Raw genomic sequence first — 21,512 nt, 5'->3', positions numbered from 1 at the left:
CATATATATTAAGAGTTTTCATTATAATGACTTGCCTATATGATCTGCAAAATCCTCTTTACATAAAATACTTCAGCTCCTAAGGAAAGATTTTATTGTATTAAAGGGGGGGTTTAATGGTATTTCAAGCATTCTGACTTATTAACACAGTTATAGAGTTGTTTCCTCATGCTAAACGTAGGCAAAGTGTCAAAAATGCAGTTGGGCGTGTTTCAGAGTATTTCTGTGCCGAATGCACTTCGCCAGGGTTCGTACAAGTTTCGGCTAATTTTTTTCGATTACGGTTCTAACTGACGTTTCAGGGGTTTTCGATACATATCACTTCTTTATATGGGCTTCCGCCGGAAAACTTCCCCTGGAAAACCCCGCCCAGCCGTCAGTCAGCGGGAGACGCTAGAGCTTGCTAACAGCTTATCACGCCACTCAGCTTTGTTTAATTTCAAAAGTCAACAATGGCACAACAAGAAGTGTGTTTTTGGATGTAAGGAGAAGACATCCAGCCTTATGGAAACAATGGATATAGTTTATTATCCGGATTAGCAGCGGAGTTTTGCGTGTGTGTGTTTGATGCGGTGGATTTTCATGACGAGTTACACGCGGTAAGTAAGACTTCTGTCTATGTTGGAAATAGGCGCGTGTATATTATATAAATGACACGAACATGTAGTGAATCATAAGTTAAAACAGTGTTGTATAGTGTTGCATGACTCGTACTCGCTCCTCCCGTGTTATAACTCCTCCTTCTTCATTTTTTCGTACGTTATCGGAAAGATTCGGTAAAGCTAATCTTTCTTTTATAAATCTGATTAAACTAAAGACTCTTCAGAGATATAAAGGATGTCATACTACTCCATAGGTACTCCAGATTAATATCAGAAATGCAGAAACAGCGTGTGTTACGTGAGCTTTAAATTTAAATGTAAAACTTGTCAGAAAGAAAATGCAACAAGCAGGTGATTGGGTGGTTTCCTGGAAAGGGATTAGCTTAAGACAGGACTAGGCCTTAGTTTAATTAAGAAATATAACTAGTGTTAAAAAGGCTGTTAATTGTTATATAGTTATTATGGCAGTTCGCTAATAAGATCTCTTTTCTTGCCGAGATTGACGTACAACATCCAGCACAGCAGCTAATCAACACCGCGATCTATGTGCAAGGCGAGCATCCCGCCCACAGAGCTCAGTGTTGAGTTGAGCCAGATCGCTACAGACTCTAACTTTTTGCTGTTGCTTTAAGGACAATTCTTTTATATTATGTGTGTTTGTGCGTAAATGCAAAGTAAGTGCATCTTATTTGACTTCGGTAATGACCAATCCTGTGTTCCGTTTGACTTTTCTTATTATATTTGTCATCATAACGTGAATTGGTTTGTTAAGCTTAATAATTATTATTTAACGGTTTTACATGGTCATTTCATTCTGTTACACTTATATTTCACTTATGCCATCGTCATCTCTACTTATTTATGTCGTTGTGTAATTATATTGTTAAACATCTGGATTTAAAGCGTTCTATGTGTCAGAGTAAAAAACGCATGCGTATATGCGGTGTTACATGCCCAGACAACGCACCGCTGTTAAACCACCTGCTAGCTTTTGTAAAGGTGCATAATGTCACTGTTCAGTGTTTACTATTTAAATTATATAGTAGCCAGCTTTGTTACATTCATATTATTCACAAACTTATGTTAATATGCATTTTCTGTGTTTATAGAAAGACCACATATATACACGTGTATGGATGCTCATCCAAAGCTTGAGTTGTGTGGTGACAATTAAACGGGTTACTCCCAAATAAGACATCAATCGACTAAGTCTCTTACCAGACACCCTGTGGTGGGTTTCAATTATACCAGATATTATTTTAAAAGTGAACATCTATCCAAGCATTATTTCAACTAGTTTTAACAAACATGCCTTACTAAAAACTAGTGTTAGGAAAAAATTAATCCCAAACAAAATAAAAGTGATTTTTAGGCTTATATACAAGTGTGTGCTGTGTGTAATTATTATGTATATATAAATACACACACACACACACACACATTCATTTATGTATTTAAGAAAGATTTACATGTGTATATATATTTATATATACTATATTGTATATAAATACATTTTTTTAAATGTATATATGTATGTGTCACAGGTCGGAGAAGCGGACCGCCCCTGTTGCAGGTCACACTTCTCCTAGTTCCACCCCGAGGAGGTCCCAAAACACCCCAATGACCAGACAGACAGAGGATTAAAATTTAACAACTTTTATTAAATATTAAAATGTAAAGAGGGGGAGTTAAATATTTAAAAAAAAGACATCTCTCAGTCCTCGGGCCTTCATAGCAAGGGGGGGGGGGGCGTTTAGGAGGCTCTGGGCCCTTGGCTGCGGGCAAAGGAAAGTATTACACAGGTGACTGGGACTTTAACTTTTCCTCCTCAGGTTCGTGGCTGTAAGCAGAGGTAAGTTTTACACAGGTGACTGGAAAATTCGGCCCGGGTTCGTCGTGTGGCTGGTTGGGCGTTGTTCTCAGTAGAGGGAAAAAGCACCTAAATATGGACGTCGGACCTCCTGCGTTTACTCCTAGTTGAATTGTACTCCTCGGCTCACCCATGCTTCTCTCCACGGTGGGGCCGCAAACTGTTCATTGAACTCACAACACACGTTAGGTAATATACCCTCTTCCACTCTGCACAGTGCAATGTACGGCGTTACTCACGTGCGATGTCAATGCTTCACAGCTTTGGCTCTCTATATAGACTTCCAGTATTACTCCCCGGCTCACCCACGCTTTTCTCCACAGTGGGGCCGCAAACTGTTCATTGAACTCACAACACACGTTAGGTAATATACCCTCTTCCACTCTGCACAGGACAATGTACAGCGTTACTCACGTGCGATGTCAATGCTTCACAGCGTTGGCTCTCTATATAGACTTCCCGTTTTACTCCCCGGCGCACCCACGCTTCTCTCCACGGTGGGGCCGCAAATCTGTTCATTGAACTCACAACACACGTTAGGTAATACACCCTCTTCCACTCTGCACAGTACAATGTACAGCGTTACTCACGTGCGATGTCAATGCTTCACAGCATTGGCTCTCTATATAGACTCCCAGTATTACTCCCCGGCGCACCCACGCAGAGAAAAAGCACTTTTTCCGTGGTGCTCCTTTAACAACCGACACCAACTCCTCCCTCTCGCCTTCTTCTGTCCCGCACTCTTTCCGCTCGCTTAGTGATCCCCGGATCAATGGAGCCGTCAGGCTTTTCCCTCGGAGTGTGTGGTTTGGTTCGCCCTAGGCGGAAAGGAGCTCGCCCCGGATTCGACCGCCATAGGCGGAAATGCTTCTGCCCCAAGTCAACCGCTCTCTTGGCGGAGCGGAGCTCGCCCCGAAATCAACTCTCCTCTCTGGTGTTTCTGCCACTCTATTTATAGGTCTCATCTTCAACACATCCTCCAGTCACAAATTGCCGCACTAACTCTTCTCATCTGTTGCTTGTAGAACCCTGATTGTGTTGCCACAGAAACCAGGAAGTGATAGTGTTTGCAAGGTCTGGGCGGAAACCATCTTCGGGCGGGACCAATCTTCGCCGCTTTTGGTTCCGCCCTATAATAGTCACCCTGTGACATATGTGAGTGTGTTTGAATATACATAATAATTACACACAGCACAAACACATATATTATGCAAAAATAAACTTTTATTTTGTATGTGTCAACAACAGAAGAAAACGGAGACAGATGTAGCGTCTTCCAGAAGATAATAATGCAAACAAATTACAAGAGGGGTGAGTGCTGTCCTTAATGATATTGGATGCTCTTTTGCAGCAGTGAAGCCTGTAGATCTCCTCAAGGGGGGGCAGTGGAAGTCCAATGATCTTTTGTGATGTTTTTATGACCCTCTGTAATGTAGCTTTTTCGGCCGTTGAACAATTTCCATACCAGGCTATAATACATTAAGTTATTATGCTTTCTACCGTACAGTGGTAGAAGGACTTCAACAGTCTGGCTGAGAGATGGGCCTTCTTCAGAGTTCTGTTGGGCTTTTTTGACCAGCGTAACAGTATTTATAGACCACTTAGGTCCTCACTGACGTGGAGGCCCAAAAATTTAAAACTGGACACTCGCTCTACCTCCTCTCCCCTTATTTCCAGTGGCTGAAGGTCCTCCCAGTGTCGCCTGAAGTCTATTATTAGCTCCTTTGTCTTATTGATGTTAAAAGACAAGTTATTATTAGCACACCACTTAACCAATCTACATACCTCATCTCTGTAGGCCGCTTCCCTGCCATTTGAGATGAGCCCCACCACTGTTGTATTGTCCGCAAATTTTACGATGGTGTTACTGGGATGAACTGGTGTGCAGTCATGTGTGTAGAGTGAGTAGAGGATGGGGCTCAGCACGCATCCTTGCGGTGCACCAGTGCTAAGAGTTGAGGAAATATGTGTGCCCAATCTTACAGTCTGTGAACGTCCTCTAAGAAAATCCATGATCCACAAACACAATTGATTGCAAAGGCCCAGATCCAGCATTTTTGTGAGTAGTCTGTTAGGAACGATGGTATTAAAAGCAGAACTATAATCTATAAATAACATCCTTACATATGTATCCTTCTGTTCCAGATGTTTCATTGGAGTATATAGAGTAACACTTATAGCATCCTCTACTTATCTATTTGACCTATATGCATATTGATGAGGGTCTAAAGAGGGAGGAAGTGCAGATTTAATGTGTCCCAAAATTAGTCTTTCAAAGCACTTAGATATGATTGGTGTCAATGCTATTGGTCTATAATAATTTAGGGAAAAGATGTTTGACTGCTTTGGCACTTGGATAATAGTAGCGGCTTTCAGGCAGTCTGGTACGACAGCGTATGCAAGTGAAAGTGAAAAAATATCTGTGATCCCCTCTACAAGCTGATAGGCACAGTCTTGGAGGACCCAGCCTGGAATCTCGTCCGATCCAACGGCCTTCTTGGCATTCACAGTTTTTAAAACTCGCATAACCTCATGTGTTTGGAGGGTAAGTGTGCTGTCAGTCATGTCTAGATGCGGTGAAGTGCCATTGTCTGATTCTCTCTCAAATCTGGCAAAGAAGCAGTTTTATTCCTCAGCCAACATGGTGCTGCATGCTGTCGTTGGTTCTCTGCTTCCCTTGAAGTTAGTTATATGATGCATACCCTGCCACATGTGTGTCATATCTTTAGAAGTAAAGTGCTCCTCAATCTTCTCCTTGTATGCAGCTTTGGCAGATTTGATCCCTTTCTTGAGGTTGTGCCTGGAAGCACTGTACAGTTCTTTATTACCAGACTTTAAAAGCTGTATCACGATCTCTCAGAAGAAGTCAGACCTCCTTGGTTATTCATGGCTTCCTGTTTGGGTAGACACGGATGCGTTTGTTGATGGTTACACTTTCCACACAGCATCTGATATAAAAAGCACAGTAGATGTGTATTCATTTAGGTCCTGAGTTGAGAACAGACTCCAATCCGTGCTTTGAAAACAGTCCTGCAGCTGTAAGGATGCATCCTCCGACCAAATTTTTACAGCTTTTATTACAGTTTTCTGCTTCTTAATGATGGGGCAGTATGCTGGAGTTAAAAATAGTGACAGATGATCAGACTGTCCAAAATTTGGAAGAGGGGATGCTCAAAAGGCTTGGTTGGTTTGAGGATGATATTCAGATGAAAGACTTACATCAAGGAGTTTAAAGAATGCCTTTCACACTCTTGAGATAAACTGAGGACCTCTGTCCGAAACAATGTCTTCCGGGAGGCCGAAGTATCTAAAGACATCCTGGTTCAAGAGTTCTGCAGATTCCATAGCTGTAGGTAAACCTTTAAGAGTTATTAATCGCAACATCTTTGAAAAGCAATCCACCACTACGAATATGCAGGTGTTACCTTGCAATGGGGGAAGATTTGTGGCGAAGTCCACTCCAAGATGTGACCATGGGCGATGAGGAACAGGAAGAGGACAAAGTTTCCATGGGGTAGATGTTTTGGGGTTTTTGCCATTGCACACTCCTTACACCACCTCACAAACCTTCTGATGTCTTCTGCCATGTTGGACCACCAGAAGCGATATTTAAGCAGCGAGAGGGTTTGTTGGGCACCCAGATGAACAGTACCAGCGGAGGTATGAGCTTTGGTCATGAGTGGTGTCCAAAGTTGTAAGGGTACATAATTCAATCCTGCGGGACAGCCCGGCGGAGCGTTAATGATGTCAGGGATGACATCCTCCTGACTTCAATCGATGGGACACACGAATACCTTTTCTGGTAATATGTTTTCAGAAGGAGAAAGATCTTCATCTGCAGTGAACATTCTGGACAATGCATCGGCTTTGCAGTTCTTTGTGCCTGGACAATAAGACATGACAAAGTGAAAACGAGTGAAAAAGAGAGCCCACCTGGCTTGCCTAGGATTTAGCCTTTTCGCCTCACTGAGATATTGAAGATTGTTGTGGTTAGTTAACACTGTGAATGGATGACGGGAGCATTCGAGCCAATGTCGCCATTCTTCAAGAGCCAATTTGATTGCCAGTAACTCTCAATCTCCGATGTCATGTCCGATGTTTTTCTCCACCTGGCTGAACTTGTCAGAGTAGTAGGCACATGGATGAAGGTCAGATGTTTTCCCCTGCTGCTGTGACAAGATGGCTCCAACTGTGGATGAAGAATCAACCTCGACAAGGAAATGTTTGTTAGGGTTTGGATGGGTAAGAATGGGGTGTTTCACAAAAAGCTTTCTTCAAATGCTGAAAGGCTGTATTAGCATCCCCACTTCAATGTAGGTTTTTGGGTTTACCTTTCAATGCAGATGTCAAGGGGTTAACCATGAGACTGAAGTTCTTTATGAACCTTCGATAAAACTTTTGCAGGTCCTTTACCGTGTTAGGTTGTGGCCAGTTCTTGATGGCTGCTACCTTTCCTTTGTCCATAGTCACTCCGTGACTTGATACATCATATCCTGGGAACTTAATCTCAGATTTGTGAAACTCACATTTCTCGGCTTTGATGAACAGTGAATGTTGACGAAGTCTTTGAAGGACCTCTTATCATCAATGTAGACAATTACAAAACGATGAAGAAGGTCTCTGAAAATAGTGTGCATGAAATCTTGAAACACAGAAGGGGCGTTTACTAGACCATATGGCATGACCAAATATTCCCAGTGTCCAGTAGGGGTCACAAAAGCGGTCTTCCATTCAGCACCAGCTCGGATACGGATTAAATTGTAGTCACTTTGTAAATCCAATATTGTGAAGATTTTAGCTCCTCAAAGCTGTTCTAGTGCTGCTGGAACGAGAGAAAGAGGGTAGCGAAACTTACGAGTGATAGCATTCATTCTAAGATAGTCTATACAGGGTCGGAGACCGCCATCCTTTTTTGACACGAAGAAGAAAGGAGATGCAGCAGGGGAGTTTAACGGTTGTATGTGCCCTTGTTTCAAAGCCTCCGAGATGTATTTTTCCATTGCTTCCTGTTCTGGTTTGGAGAGAGAATAGATTTTACCTTTAGGTACTGATTCATCCGGGAGGAGGTCAATTACACAATCCCATGGCCCGTGAGGTGGTAGCCTCGAAGCTCTCTTGGGACAGAAGATGTCATCATACTCTGAGTATTCTGGAGGAATAGACACTGATACATTATCTTGAGGGCTTTCAATAGTGGTGCTGCATACCTGAGGTTTTTCAAGATGATGATGAGGTTTAGGGATCTCTGGAAAACAGTGTGGGAAACAGTGATCACTCCAGCATTTTATTTCGCCTGTGTCCCAAGAGAGCTCGGGATGATGTTCAATCGGCCATGGTCGTCCAAGAGTCACGTCCTTGGTGGAATTCTCTAGGACCAGAAATTTGATCTTCTCCCGGAGCAGGATTCCCACTGTCAGAGTAATCTCCCCAGAGCAGTTTACCATTTTCCAGTGACTGATTGTACCTTTAATTTCTGTTTGATGGATTCTTTCTTGATGTTGTACTGTCGGCATATCTGGGAGGAGATGAAATTCCCTGCCAACCTGGAGTCGAGGAGGGCAGACACTACAATGGAAAAGTTGCGATAGAATAACTTGACATTAGTATTTATAGGAGTGTAAATATGTTTCTCTGGTTGAACCGTACTCACCAAAGCCCTGGGTGGACGGATGGGGCATTCAGAAATGAGATGCCTTTTGCTTGCATATTATAAACATAACCCTTCTTTGATGAGTCGTTGCCGCTCTGACAGTGGGATCCAAGTGGAATCCAACTGCATGGGTCCTGGTCCTGGAGAGGACGGCTCTGGTGGGCGATAGAGTGCAAACTGAGGAGGATTACATGCAAGCATACTATTTTCTGTCCGAATCGCTCTCTGAATAAAGCGTTCAAGCCCAATGCTGTCATCAAAAGATGCTAACTGTTGCGAAGATCTGCTTTTAGGCCGTTACGATAAGTTGTTATGAGTGCTCGTTTATCTCAGCCACTAGCGGCCGCTAGTATGCGAAAGCGCAGAGAGAATTCTGCTGCCAACTCTTTACCTTGCTTTATATTGTAAAGTTCATCACAGACCGAGTTATCATCTTCTGGAAATCCAAAAACTTCTTGAAAGTGTTCACTGAAAGCACGATAGGACTGGAGGACTGAACCATTTTGTTTTCGGATGGAAACTGCCCAATGAAGTGCTTTGCCGGTGAGTAGATATAATATGAAAGCGATTTTACTGCGCTCTGTGGGGAAGCGATTGGGTTGCATCTCAAAGATTAGTTTGCATTGTAAGAGAAATCCTTTGCACTCATGCGCCTCACCAAAGAAAGGATTTGGATTGGCCATGGGAACTGTGGGTACGGTAGCCTGATGAGTTGCAGTGGCCTGGGGTGTCTGTATTAATTCTGCTCGTATAATGTCCACAAGGCTCTGGAATGAATCCTGTTGAGACATGTATTGTTAGTTGGTCCGGTCTTCTGTCACGAAAATTAATATTTTGTAGTTACTATGGTTTTACTACAGTAAACATGTTTTTTTGGTTTTAACTGTAGTAAAACCATGGTTAATTTTAGTAAAGGATTACATAATAGATTTTCTGACTCTACCTTTATTCCTTAACATATATATATACACATCAATATATATATTTAACAAAAAAATAGAGTGTATTAATTTTCGATATAACATGCTAACATTGCTATCTTTCAAACCTTTAATTGGCTATAAGCTAAGCTACACATCAACTTATCACTAATAGAGAGTAAGACACTGTTAGTATTGACAACATTTCGCATGCGAAATATGATTGTCAGTGATCTTACTCTATTACCAAATACAACAACGATGACTAGGAGACAGGATTCTTAATATATACTCTGGAACTTTTATTCAAAAACACATGACGAGGACGAGAAACAGAATCACATATGACATATACAACGACTGACAAGGGAAAGACACATGAGTCCAAAACAACAAAAATGTCCAAAAAATGAAGGAGGGATTAGGAAGGGGTCTGGACCAGGCCCCAGAGACCGAACAGAATGAAGCCCCAGGGTGGAGTCACTGGTGGGAGGAGCCAGGGTGGAGTGATGTTCCTACTACCCACCCTGGTGACGGACAATGGCGATGACGACTGGTGGAGGATCCAGGGTGTAGCCGAGCGAGTAGAGACCCCAGGGGGAGCCGAGGAACCGGAGGGGTGGGGCAGAGCTGGTGGGTCTCCCGATCGAGACGTAGGAGGTGATCCGGAGCTACGAGGTGGAGCCAGAGCAGAGGAACCCCAAGGCGAACGCCCGTAGGAGGGAGGAGCCCAATGAGCTGGAAGGGTGGAGTGAGAGACACTTGGGGAGCGAGGAAAACCCGGAGGCAAGGACGGGATGACAACCAACCAGGGCGGTGCCTTGTGATGTCGCTGTAGAGACCGGAGCTGACCAAGGGGAGGGAGGAGAGACCTGAAGCGAGGCCACTGGTCCAAAGGGCCGAGGCGACCTCTTGGTCTCAGGGAGCGGAAGCGGAGAACTGGAGATATCCCAGAAAGCAGCTGGCAGAGAGGCACGCCACGACTCAGTCGAACCAGCGGCATTGACGCGCTAAGGATGAGCAGGGGCGTGTCGCTCTGATGGCTGCTGTTGCTTCAGACTGGCTGAGATAGGCAAAGGAGGCGGGAGTGGGAGGCTGGGTGGGACCAACTGTAATGAAGAGGAGGAGCTGGATGGAACCAGTGGAGCCAATGAAGGAAGGGAAATGCCCACAGCACAGTCCGAAAAAAATTCCCCAAGAGACGTAATGTGCTCACCCTCAGCGGCGTGGAGGTGTATGTCTTCCTCGACATCCTCAACAGCTCCTGTGGCGAATCCTGGACAACTCGGCTCTCGCACCTGGTTGGGGGAGGGATCTGGGATATCGGCAATGCTGGGCTCAGGGGTTCGCTCTAGCTCACTGGTCACGCTGCCAGGGCTAGAGGTCCGTGGAGGGTGTTGGCGTGTCGGCCTCTGGGGGTGAAGTGGGGCTGGTAGCAAACTCCCCTTCAGCATGGCCGACGGTGAATGGGGAGTTATTGTGGAGCAGCATCCACTCCACATAAGCGGCAAAATTGTTCTCTGCACCGCCCTTTGGAAGACGTGCACTTGCCCACTCGTTCAGGCTGATTTTAAGGAATACACTGGGCGCGTAGTCAGGAAAGTGGGTAAGGCACTCCAAGTCCAATAAGATTTTCCAACTGGCGATCCCCATGGTCCAGAATTTGGATCTTTACTGATGGGAGATCCATGGAGATAACTAAACTAAAAATGAAACTGTGAATACGGAAAACAAAAAACTCTCTGGAAACAGGAGGAAAAACACTAAACGCCACGTAAAACTTTTAAGGTCAGTCGTTCTGTCAGCGATCTAACTCTATTACTACCAAATACAACAACGATGATGACGAAGAGACAGGATTCTTAATATATACTCTAGAACTTTTATTCAAAAGCACATGACAAGGAACAGAATCACATATGACATATACAACGACTGACAAGGGAAAGACACATGAGGGCAGAATTTAAAGGGTAAGTGACTAATTAAACACAGGTGTAAGAACTTAATGATGAAATGAGATAACAAATTAACCAAACAAGATGATTAACAATGAACAGAACTGAATGCAACACAAAACCCTGACAATGATAGTCTACTGATAAACTTCAGAATGGTCAAACATTAATCAAATATATACATTTTAAGATATTTTAATGTACCTTGGGACTGAATCCGTCCGACAAGAAAAGCTGAATGACTGATAGAAATCAAAATACGTGTGCCGTGACGTCAGCCCACACGTCAGATGCATTATTCAAATCTCAGAATTCACTTTTCTCTGAAACGCATTTACGAAAACTGTTTAAGTTAATTTATGTGTACAGCATAAAAGCAGTATGCAATTGACTCAAAAACAATACAAAACAAACACTCATATTCCCCTTACGAAGATGAACCATGCTTTTTTGTGGTAAAAGTTTAGTTACCATGTTTTTTGGTGTATTGATTGCTATTAGCAAAACCATGGTTTTACTACAAAAACCATGGTTTAACTATGGTTTTTGAATGCCATCATTTTCAAAACTATGCTTATTTTGTGGTAACCATGGTTTTACTACAGTAACCATGTTTTTAACTGTAGTAAAACACAGTTAATTGGTTAATCCATTGCTTGACTATAGTGAAGTTAAAGTGTACCTTATTTATGTTAATAGTACATTACAAATTTATACATCTACAATACAAAATGGAACTGAACATACTGATCTCTCGTAATTTTAAGTCTGCGTTATTTCTTCATAAAATAATATACATTTGTACACCCCATGTACTTTCAAAATGTACTTAAAATATACTGTTTCTAAAGAATACTAAATAATGTATTTTAGAAATATGCTGTCAGTGCATTATTATAATGATAACTTTAAGCATACCGATAAAGTATACCTAAATTATATTTTAAAATAAGTTTAAATTTAGTATACTTTAAAAAGTGCACAAAACTTTAACTTTAAGTTTATTTTTCTAAAGTATACTTTTAGAAAATATACTAAATTATAATTATTTCGAAGTATGTTGAATTAAAAGTTTAATTGTAAAAAATATGTGCAAATATGTTGTAAGCATACTTTCAATACATTTAAAGATAGTACATTTCTTTGTAGGTATATTTGTAATGTACTTTTACGAAGGTAAATATACTTGAAATACAATAAAGGATATTTGTTTTTCACCAGGGAATAATTATTTCTGAATTCCCATTTTGTGTGAATTATAGCCACAGCAATATTTTAAAGTTATAAATCTACTTTAAACAAATAAAAGGCATTGTTTGCTAACAGTGTTGGGCAAGTTACTTTGAAAGTGTAATACATTATATATTACAAATTACTGTCATTTGAAAGTAATTCTTTACATTACATTACTGGCTCTAAACTGTAATGAGTTACACTACTTTTGCTTTACTTTTGAGTTACTTTCATCAAAACAACAGAAGTATGACTAGGCATTATAAAATGTTAAAATGTAGTTTATTGCTGCTTATAAATCTAGAAGTTATGTGTTGGCCCTCAAGCTTTAAATAGGCACAGTGAAGACTTATGGCAAAATACAGTAACAATCACTGTCAGAATCATAAACATAAACATAGACAAATGATCTGGTAAAAGTCTGGTAAATTATGGTACACATACCAAACACAATAGGGCTAGCACCAACCTTAATGCAACCTATAGCTTAATAACATGGCAAGACACACAACCTTTTTTTCTTTTCTATTCTTTAATTCACTTTTAATTCAGATTCACAGCACATACCTTTTTATGGCTCTTGCCTTTTTCCTGGGCGTAAGGAGAACAGAGAGTGAGTATTTGAGGGAGCGAGTATCGATACCTGAGTCTGTGCGTGCACGACCCCAGTCGGTCCAACAGAGGTGTTCCTACTCGTCCTGTGGTCGCTGGTGTGAGTGTTCCACTGGTTCCCTAGATGGAGGCACAGGTAAGTACTGCAAGAGGGAAGTCACTCGAGCTGTGAGGGAAACACAGGTAAGTACTTCACAGATGACTGGGTCTTTACTTTCACTTTGGTGGCATACAACACAATCTGGTAGCTCGTAGCTGTGGGCAAAGGTAAGTACTTGTGGGATTTTTATGTTGTTTTATTAATCAGTATGTCATGTTATAATTCATATGTGCTATTATGCTTTCTGTGCTGAGTACAAGAAAGTTGTCTGTGTTCGGTTGGGGGAGAAACCAGCAAAAAGCCCTGAAGGGAAAACACGCAGAACAGATGGTTTCAATAAACAAGTTGTTTGCATTATAACTATGTTATATTTAGAGAAAGTGAAAATTAGTATGTTTAACTAATGAATGCATTTAACCAATTCATGAACAATAGAGTATTGTTGTGTTGTTGAATAATTATGTTTTACATATTTACTGCCTACATTTCATGCTGATTGCTAAAAGTGTTAAAGTTACAAAGATGTCCAAATAAGGACTGTGGAAATTGATTTTGTTCCATTTTATATTTCTTTAATTAATCATTTTATTCTATAAACATTGTGTGTTTCATATATGCACTGAGCTATTATGTAAAAATGAGGTGTTTGTGTTTGAGAGTGGAAAGTTACCAGCTTTTGTGTGTGTGTAAAAGCTGCAAGGAGCATTAGCTAGGAATTTACGCCTGGCATTGATCAAGATAAGAGCGAGGCCTGAGGGGGAAAAGTAAACAGGCAACCATATTAACCAATGCTTTAATATTCACAGGATAAAATATGCCATGTATTTCTTACTTAATCAGTATTAATCATTGAATAATTGATGTAATAAAGATAAGATGTTGTCTTTGATAAATGTGTATTAACCAATGAAACGAAGGTTGCGTATAGAATAACTTAATGGGGGCATGGCAGCTCAACCTTGAAGAACAGAATCTCCTGTGCTTGTTCTGTGTGTGTTTTCTTCCCTAACAGATGGTTTTTAATAATGATTAAAGTGTTTGCTTAGAAGTAGTATTGCAGTAAAAGATTTAATATGTGTTTATCTATCTAAAGAAGTTAATGTGTGCCCTATTCATATAACCAATTTTACGAATAATGAAATGATGTCATGATATTGAAATATGTTTTACATAATAATCACTTTTACAGCTTATGTTTTTTATAAATGAATGTTTTATTAATGATTTGTTTTTAAGAAAGCATTATAACATGCTATGTGAAGTGGAGAAGTACTGGGGAGAAAGTGACGGACTGCATGGCTCTCAGGGATGAGAGGAGAACAGTTTGTTTCTTCTTTGTCTGTGTGTGTGATAGGCAACCCCAACAGGAATGTGGTGATGGAATCTGATAAGGAGAATAGCCAGCTGGGGGAGGAGGATTCTGAAGAAAGAACGGCGATAAATACTCATGTTTTTTGTTCTGAGCGGTGAGTTTGTCAAATCCTGCTGTAGGATTTGGGACACTCCAGCATGCTGTAACTTTTTCATATCTGATCAATAAATATTCAATTTAGATATTTGTGTCTTTCTCCATTGATGAACATGCTTTGGACGCCTTAAAGTCCAACAATTGGTGACTCCCGACGTTGTTGGAGGGAAAAGGAGATTAAGAGAAGTTTTGAATTGCCTAAGATTGAGTAAGGGAGGACTCCTGTTCAACACAAAAGACTGGTCTTCTAAAATAGAGGTAAGCAGAAACCTGTTTAATCAAATTCTGCTATTGGACATATACAAAATTAATTGTGTTGATAAGGAGATCCAAACTGAATGTAATAAATAATTGAATACAAGATCAGATTGAAAAACTTAAAAGAATGGGAGTAATAAGTTTGGGTTAGAGGCCCTTAATGTACTAGACATTATAAAGTAATAAGTTTGGGTTAGAGGCCTTTAAAGGGATAGTTCGGCCAAAAACGATATTAAACCCATGATTTACTCACCCCCAAGCTGTCCGAGTTGCATATGTCCATCGTTTTTCTGACAAACACATTTTCGGATATTTTAGAAAATATTTTATATCTTTCAGTTGATTAAATGTAATGTTACGGGGTCCAGCAATAGTCCACGACCTTCAAGTCCAAAAAAAGTGCGTCCATCCTTCACAAATTAAATCCAAACGGCTCCAGGATGATAAACAAAGGTCTTCTGTGGGTAATCCGTGCGGTGTTGTTGTAGAAATATCCATATTTAAAATGTTATTAACGTTATAAACTACCTTCCGGTAGCGCCGCCATCTTAGACTCAGGAGAGAGTATTAGCGTAGTGTACGCACTTTTCTTAGTGACGTATGACAAATTCGGAGGGCGGGGGCACAGAGCAGCAGCAGAGAAACTCTGTACGCTGCGTAAGCTCTCATCCTGAATGCGCATCACTCTAAGATGGCGGCGCTACCGGAAGGTAGTTTATAACGTTAATAACATTTTAAATATGGATATTTCTACAACAACACCGCACGGATTACCCACAGAAGACCTTTGTTTATCATCCTGGAGCCGTTTGGATTTAATTTGTGAAGGATGGACGCACTTTTTTTGGACTTGAAGGTCGTGGACTATTGCTGGACCCCGTAACATTACATTTAATCAACTGAAAGATATAAAATATTTTCTAAAATATCCGAAAATGTGTTTGTCTGAAAAACGATGGACATATGCAACTCGGACAGCTTGGGGGTGAGTAAATCATGGGTTTAATATCGTTTTTGGCCGAACTATCCCTTTAATGTACTAGACATTATAAAGTAATAAGTTTGGGTTTGAGGCCCTCGGGTTAAAGTCCCGTAAAGGTAAATTGTGGTTGGAGTCCATTAATGTATTAGACATTATAAAGTACCAAGTGGGTTAAAGTCCCTCGGATGCAAGTTCCGTAAATTCTAATTTTAATCCGGATATTATTTAATCGCTTTCAACTTTCGCTAAAAAGACAGGTCAGTAGTCGCGCGGGTGAAACCCCTGAAAACTACTGGTGTATAAATTCTTTTGCTAGATAAGAGTGACGTTTTGTGCTTTTTTTGAAATTCTGAATGCTTGTAAATTGTGTGAAAATTCCAGAAAGAATGTGATGAGTATGAGTGTCCACCAGTGTATGTGTATTTGCAAAAGATTGTGAGGCTTAGGATGGTCCGAACAGATCGAAATTATTTTGTATATAGAGAAAAGACAAAAAGAGGTTGCATTAGCGTGGAACACGTTGAGAGAAGAAAACTGTTGGGAGGCAGAGGAGAAAAAGAGAGTTCCTCTCACGCCTATTATTTTTGCCATGGAACATAGACTGGTAAACAAAATTAAGATTTTAAAAGCAGAAGGAAAAAGTGGTTTGGTAAAGGGCCAAATGCGACTAGCTTAGAGAAAGAGTTGAGAATTCGGACGAGATTAGCTCTGGTTGCTGCTGCCATGCAGGCTATTAAATCAAATAGAAAAAGGGGAAGTTGGCAGTGGTGCAGCTGCAAAGCAAAAGGAAGTTAAACAAGGAAACAGTCAGCCAGACTCAAGTGTGACACCTACGGCTCCTCCTCCAGTTCCACCCCCAGTGAAATCGATCTAACCATCCTTGCACACACCTCCTCCTTATGGGGAAGCCAAAGCCCAAATGCAACAGCCTGTTTTTCAAATCAATAGCGGTGAATTAAATGTAGATGTAGATTTTATTTGTGTGAAAATGTAGTGTGTCTGTGATATAATGAGTCTGTTAAAACCATAAATGGGATTAAGCAAAACCGAGACGAAGCTTTGAAAGAAAAAACAACAAATTAGAGAAAAAGAGTAGAAACCAAGTTATTAAAGGTGGAAATACAGATGAAAAATAAAAAAGGACAGAAAATGATTAAAAGGTGAATGACATAGATAAATTATACAAAGATAAATTGTTACAAAATGAAGAGGAGTCTTCATCTGATGATGGAAGGTGGTCACAAAATAAATTTTATTTTAAATTGAAAGGCAATATTTTGCAATGGGTTAAGTAAACCTTGAAAGGCTGAAAGCTCTGATCCTTTGACATTCAAGAAAGTGAATAAAAGCTGGCGATGAAAAGACAATGGCAAAAACTGTGTGTGACATCAAAGTGTTGGAGTTGCAAAAAGAGAGAAGTAATTCATAAACTGGACTGTGGACAAATCCTATATGAATGGGACTATATGAAGCAGTGAAGGGGGCACTGCACAATGTTCAGAAAAAAAGACTGAGTGGAGTCCAGAAAGACTCACAAAGACAATATTGTTCTTGGAGGCAAGAGAAACTGGACAATACTTCACTGGACACTGAACTTTTTCATCTTCATACGAGCCTTTGAGTGAAAAGGGGGAAAGAGTAAACAGCCGTTCAATGTTTAGTAAAGACCTTGTTACTGTAGGGACACAGACAATCTTTATGAGAAAATCAGCTGGACACATTTAAAGGCTGATCAAGAACTTTGTCGTTAGGTGTGACTACCTGTTCTGAAATCAAATCAGACTCCTATTGATCTGACAGGAAGTGTAACGATAGAAACACGCTGGAAGCAGATGCAGGAAAATAACACAGGTTTATTTATATGAAGTAGACACACACAGGGATTTAAGTCAACACAATGTCCAGATGATGGTAATGGTGCTCGAAGGACTACGGTGGTAAAGCGGGTGATGGTGGTTGTGATGGTCGTTGGTGGTGTAGGTCTGAAGTGGAAAATAATCCTGAACATAGACCGGAACATCCAACACGAAGACGACACGAAACAATCCACACGCGCTGTACAAACAATCCAGGAAGACACGGAGGCCAAACAAAGAGTGAGGATCTGACGAGGAACAGAGAGCAGAGTGAGTTTATATGGAGAGTCTGTAATGATGAGCAGCTGGAGTGAGACAATCAACACAGGTGAAGGGAATCGGGATAACGAGCACATGACATCACAGGTGAGTAAACACCATACACGAGACACAGAGAGAGCAGTGTATTTACCCACCGTGACAGTACCCCCTCCCCTAGGACGTCACCTGACGTTCCTAGCCTGCTGTACCTGTTGATGGTAATCATCAATAAGGGAGTGATCCAGTATGTCCCGAGCAGGAACCCAACTTCTCTCCTCCGGACCGTAACCTTCCCAGTCCACCAAGTATTGAAATCCGCGTCCCCTCCGCCTAGAGTCCAGAATACGATTCACCGAATAGGTGGGTTCCCCTGCTACGAGACGAGGCGGGGGGGGGAACCGGAACTGGCGGGTTAAGTCGTGAACGAAAAACTGGTTTAATTTTAGAGATGTGAAACGCAGGATGAATTCTCCTGTACGCAGGAGGGAGGTTAAGGCGAACTGTTACCGGGTTAATAATCTTGGCAACAGCGAATGGGCCAATAAATTTGGGAGCAAGTTTGTTCGAGACGGAACGCATCGGAATGTTCTGAGTAGAAAGCCACACTTTTTGACCGACGACGTATACGGGAGGCTTAGACCGGTGGCGATCGGCTTTAGCCTTGGTGCGCGCCCCCACCTGGAGTAGAGCTTCCCGAGCTCTAGTCCAGGTGCGGTGACACCTCTGGACATAGGCGTGAGCGGAGGGAACCGCAATCTCGGATTCCATACTGGGAAAATTAGGTGGCTGGTAACCTAGACTACATTCAAACGGAGATAGGCCCGTAGATGACACTGGCAACGAATTGTGTGCGTACTCCACCATAGAGAGATGTTGGCTCCAGGACGAAGGATTCTTGGAGGCCAAACATCGTAACACTCTTTCAACATCTTGGTTGGCTCGCTCGGTCTGACCATTGCTCTGGGGATGAAACCCGGAGGACAGACTCACAGTCGCTCCTAACAATTTACAAAATTCTCTCCAAAATTTGGACACAAATTGGGGACCCCTGTCGGAGACCACGTCTGTCGGAAGGCCATGTAACCGGAAGACGTGGTCCACGACAGTAACCGCTGTCTCCTTGGCTGATGGTAATTTGGGCAAGGGGATGAAATGAGTCGCCTTCGAGAATCGGTCCACTACGGTTAAAATCACCGTATTCCCCTGGGAGGGTGGGAGGGCGGTAATAAAATCTAGCGCAATGTGGGACCAGGGTCTCGAAGGGACTGGCAGCGGTAAAAGTAACCCGTCAGGAGGGCGATTCGAAGTCTTACCAGTGGCACACACCGAGCAAGCCAAAACAAAATCGTGAATGTCACGAGCCATACCTGGCCACCAGAATCGTTGTTTGACTAAAAACTTAGTGCGACTCACCCCTGGATGACAAGCTACCTTGGAACAATGACCCCACTGGATTACGTTGGACCGTAACTTCTCCGGCACAAACAAGCGGTTCGGTGGGCAACGAGCCGGGGGCGTTACCCCTTCTAAGGCTGTCAAAACCTTCGATTCGACCTCCCATGTGAGCGCGGAGATGAATAGAGTCTCCGGTAAAATATGCTCGGGAGTAGAAGTGCGATCGGAACGCTCAAAAAGTCGAGACAAAGCATCGGGTTTGATGTTTTTGGAACCCGGACGGTATGAAAGAGTAAAATCGAAACGTCCGAAAAATAAAGCCCACCGAGCCTGCCTGGAGTTAAGTCTTTTGGCAGTTTTAATGTAATCGAGGTTCTTGTGGTCGGTCCAAACGATAAAAGGTACACCCGAACCTTCTAACCAGTGACGCCATTCCTCCAAAGCCAGTTTGACTGCCAATAACTCTCTGTTACCAATGTCATAATTACTTTCCGCCGGAGATAACCGATGAGACAAAAACGCGCAGGGATGAACCTTTCCGTCTGAGGGTGTGCGCTGGGAAAGCACTGCTCCTACCCCCACCTCTGATGCATCGACCTCCACTATGAACTGACGTGTGCGATCAGGGGACACGAGAATGGGAGCTGAAACGAAGCAGCTCTTGATTTTGGTAAACGCAGCCTCGGCTGCGTCTGACCACCTGAATGCAGTACTAGGGGAGGTCAAGGCAGTCAGAGGAGCGGCTAGTTGGCTGAAATTGCGAATGAAACGCCTATAAAAATTGGCGAACCCCAGAAATCTCTGCAGGGTCTTGCGAGAATCTGGGGATGGCCAATCCACCACAGCCTTAACCTTATCAGGATCCATGCGGACACCCTCAGTCGAAATGATGTGCCCTAAAAAAGAAACAGACTGTGCATGAAAAACGCATTTTTCCGCCTTGACAAAAAGCCCATTCTCTAGCAACCGCAGAAGCACTCGTCGTACGTGTTGCACATGTTCCTGGAGAGACGACGAAAAAATCAATATGTCATCCAGGTAGACATATATGAACTGATCTATCATGTCTCGCAACACGTCATTAACGAGTGCTTGGAAGACCGCTGGCGAGTTCGTCAATCCGAAAGGCATGACGCAGTACTCAAAATGGCCACGAGGGGTGTTAAACGCAGTCTTCCATTCATCCCCCTCCCTGATGCGGACCAAATGATAAGCATTACGTAAGTCCAATTTAGTGAAGACGGACGCTCCTTGCAACCTCTCGAAAGCTGAAGACATTAACGGCAAAGGATACGTATTCTTTACCGTAATGTTGTTCAACCCTCGGTAATCAATACAAGGTCGCAAGGATCCATCCTTCTTCCCCACAAAAAAGAACCCCGCCCCCGCTGGAGAAGAGGAAGGACGAATGAACCCCGTTGCTAGAGAATCAGAAATATATTTCTCCATGGCCTTCATCTCGGGAACAGATAAAGAGTATAACTTGCCTTTAGGCGGAAAAGTACCGGGAAGTAACTCTATAGCACAGTCATAGGGACGGTGAGGAGGTAGAGAATCAGCCCGCGACTTACTGAACACTTCCTTCAGGTCATGGTACTCTGCGGGCACGTTAGATAAATCCACTGCTTCCCCCTGAAACACAGACTCAGAAACAGTTAGACACGCAGACAAAAGACAAGACTTGTGACACCCCTCACTCCAGCTGATAACAGTCCCAAGACGCCAGTCGATCTTCGGGTTGTGCTGGTGAAGCCAGGTGTGTCCAAGCACAATGGGTGAGAGAGGGGAGTCTGTGACGTAGAATGAAATGTTCTCGTGGTGATTGCCCGATGTGATGAGGGAGACAGGTTCCGTGATGTGGGTGATAGTAGGAAGCTTGTGTCCATTGAGTGCGAACGGTGCAATCTGGTGAGTAAGCTGAGTGAGTGGTATCTGAAGCTTACGTGCAGTGGCGTGATCGATGAAACTCCCCTCAGCTCCCGAATCCAAAAGTGCGTGACAGTCGTGAGAATGAGTGCACCACCGTAGTTTCACCGGGAGGAGCGTAGATGTTGATGAGGTCTTCATGGAGGAGATCCCGCCCGATAGTAGCCTCAGATTTACTATCGGGCTTGGTCTTTTACCGGGCACTGATGGATCTGATGCCCGGCTCTACCGCAGTATAAGCACAATCCAAGGGACCTCCGCCGGAGCTTCTCCTCCCGGGAAAGCCGAGCTCGACCCACCTGCATGGGCTCGAGATCGTTGGGGGGGCTGACCGCACCGCTCTGGCTGGCCTGGAGATGATCCAGTCTTACGGGTAACGGCGTGGTAGCTCTCCGGCGTGCTGCTTGGCTGAGTCGGGCGT

The 21,512-nt window shown here is 42.6% G+C and overlaps 1 protein-coding gene across 1 annotated transcript in view; it reads left to right on the top strand.

Moving 5' to 3' along the window:
* The first annotated feature begins 216 nt into the window (after positions 1-216).
* LOC141281074 (uncharacterized) overlaps positions 217-21,512 on the top strand; it is a 519,789-nt gene continuing 498,493 nt past the window's right edge. Inside the window, exon 1 of the mRNA XM_073812736.1 lies at positions 217-891. The gene's annotated coding sequence lies outside the window, so the exon portion shown is untranslated. The remainder of the gene's footprint in view (positions 892-21,512) is intronic.

The sequence above is a fragment of the Paramisgurnus dabryanus genome, chromosome 19, assembly GCF_030506205.2.
Source record: "Paramisgurnus dabryanus chromosome 19, PD_genome_1.1, whole genome shotgun sequence".
NCBI lineage: Eukaryota > Metazoa > Chordata > Actinopteri > Cypriniformes > Cobitidae > Paramisgurnus > Paramisgurnus dabryanus.
Note: the sequence above shows the minus strand (reverse complement) of the source record. Positions and strands in the feature narration are given on the sequence as shown.